This window comes from Zootoca vivipara, chromosome 15 (assembly GCF_963506605.1).
Source record: "Zootoca vivipara chromosome 15, rZooViv1.1, whole genome shotgun sequence".
Taxonomy (NCBI): Eukaryota; Metazoa; Chordata; class Lepidosauria; order Squamata; family Lacertidae; genus Zootoca; species Zootoca vivipara.
The window spans coordinates 12,536,606-12,538,844 of NC_083290.1; the positions used below are offsets into that span (position 1 = coordinate 12,536,606).

Below are 2,239 nucleotides of genomic sequence, written 5' to 3' on the forward strand. Positions count from 1 at the left end.
ACATCAACTCCACAGAAGCCTACAAGTGGGTTCTGTTGTGTACATATACTGTAATACATTATTACAGCCACTTTGTGTTCAAAACAAAAACTATGTAACTTTAATTATACTAAGCAGGAAACTTAATCTTTGTATAAAGATTAACATACAGCCAAGTTAATGACTGCTTTTGTATCTATCCGCAGCTTTATCTCTAAGAACTTTCATCCTGTACCGTACCTGGAAACTGTCCTTCAGAGACTTAGAAACCGTTTGCTAATTTTTGGGGTTCTTTAATTGTGAAAGGTTGAGATTTACAGAGAATAAAGGTACCTATTTAAATGTATTCATAACTGTAATGGACCCTGAAGAATCCCAGAACTGGACATCTATTCCTTGAAAGGGATAGCCCCATCCAGGGCAAGTATACAGACTAATTCATGAACCTGGGACTGACCCATTCATAGGATTTCCATCTTACTAGGAGTCACAGTTTATTAGCACTTATCGAACCTATAATTACATGCAGGCACTGGTTTAGGACGTGCAAATGGCAATTCCTGATTCAGAAGCTGCAGAGAAATACAACTGGGTGTCATCAGCACCCTAGCTACACTTTGTTCCAAAACTCCTAATGACAATCTCCAGCTGCTTCAGATATATACCAGTATATAGTCAACAGCATCACCGGGGGGGGGGGGAATCCTACCCTATAGCGGCTGCCAAGGGGCAGAGGCACATTTGCCCAGTACTAGTCTCTGGAACCAAACCAGTATTGAGGAGAGAAACCACTGTAAAACATTGTCCCCAACTAACAGGGAACCATGGTCAAGCATAGCAAAAGATGATGAGGAACACAGGGATCCTACAATGCTGTACTCCCCTTGTCCTTCTCCCAAAAAAGTCATCTATCGGCGAAACCAAATGAGATAATATCCTAATACTGGATCTCAAGTCAGGCTAGAATGAGCCAATACAATCAGTGTCATCGAAGGGTGTCTGCAGCTGATTTGCCACCACCTGCTTTAAGCAAAACAAACCAGAATTCCTGGTTTGGACTGAACACTAAACCAAGGGTTGTTGCTTGTTGGCATGCAGCAGAGACTTAACTACAATTTGCCATGATGTGCAAACTGGGCCATGGGGTTGCAGGGCAAACCTCCTGTCTCACTTGTACCATTTACAACTTGTGAGTCGGATTGAAGGATCCTGCTTTTTTATATTTTGTGAATTGCTGCATATATGATACCTTGTCTTGCAAAGCAGCCTCGGATTTGTTTCTGAATGAAGGCGGGGGCCCCCCAAAAAACAACAACACCAAAGCCATATGCATTACTGTTACTGCCTATCAATATTCTGGGAGCAGGGAGGCTGAGGTTGACATGGAAAGCACAGTTAATGGCTGTGCACTCTGAATGAACGCTCTCTACGCTTAAACGCGGGTTGCCGCCACGCATACTTAGGCAGGACTGCTGCTTTGATTTCATTTTTAAAACCCGTGTCGTCGTCCCCGCCGTACCACCCAGCACCCACGATAAGCCGAGGGTTTTCTTTGAGGGGAGTGGGAAATGTCCTAAACGGGAAAGGGCGGTGTGGCGGGAAAGCCGGTGGGGGGGGGGGACCTCCGAGGAGGGAGTTAGCGAGGAGGATCCTGCGACCTCTCCCTGAGGTAAACCACCTCGCGCTGGCATCCGAGGTGCGGGGGGCGGAAGAGCCGCGCGGCCCGTTTCTGAGGGGCGGCATTGTCTCAAAAACCTAGGAGAGGGGCAGTGAGAAGCCGGCAGCTGCTCCCCTTGTCTAAGAACAGAAAGATGGTGGCGGGGGGGGGGAGGAGAAATTTCCTCTTCCCACCCCACTCATCTTGAGGTGGGGAGGCGACCAATGCGACCCCCGTCCCGTCCCCCCATGGCTACATAGGTGGCAACGGGAGAAACGGCCCCGGGTTTTTTTCCCCTTCCCCTTCTAAAACACACAACGCCCGGCACTAACTACAACTCCCGCCATGCCCCGGGAGGGCCCGAGAATGCTTTTCTTGCAGGCGCGCCGCGCAAGGCGCTGCTGGGAAATCGAGTCCGCCCTCCTCCCCGCCGCTAAAGCCACTACCAGTCCGGCGGGGCCTTGGCAGAGGAACGCTGGGCGACGTGCCGCTTCACCTCAGCCTCCTCATCGCGTGCGCGCCTGAGGCGCCTCGAGCGCAGCCATCCCCTCCCCGCAGCCCCGCTCTCCTCCTCGGCCCCGGGGCCCTCTTTTTTTTTTTTAC

The 2,239-nt window shown here is 50.3% G+C and overlaps 1 protein-coding gene across 3 annotated transcripts in view; it reads right to left on the reverse strand.

Moving 5' to 3' along the window:
* The window catches only part of LRWD1 (leucine rich repeats and WD repeat domain containing 1), a 33,018-nt gene that overhangs the window by 30,641 nt on the left and 138 nt on the right, over positions 1-2,239 (reverse strand). The gene's annotated exons all lie outside the window — the stretch shown is intronic.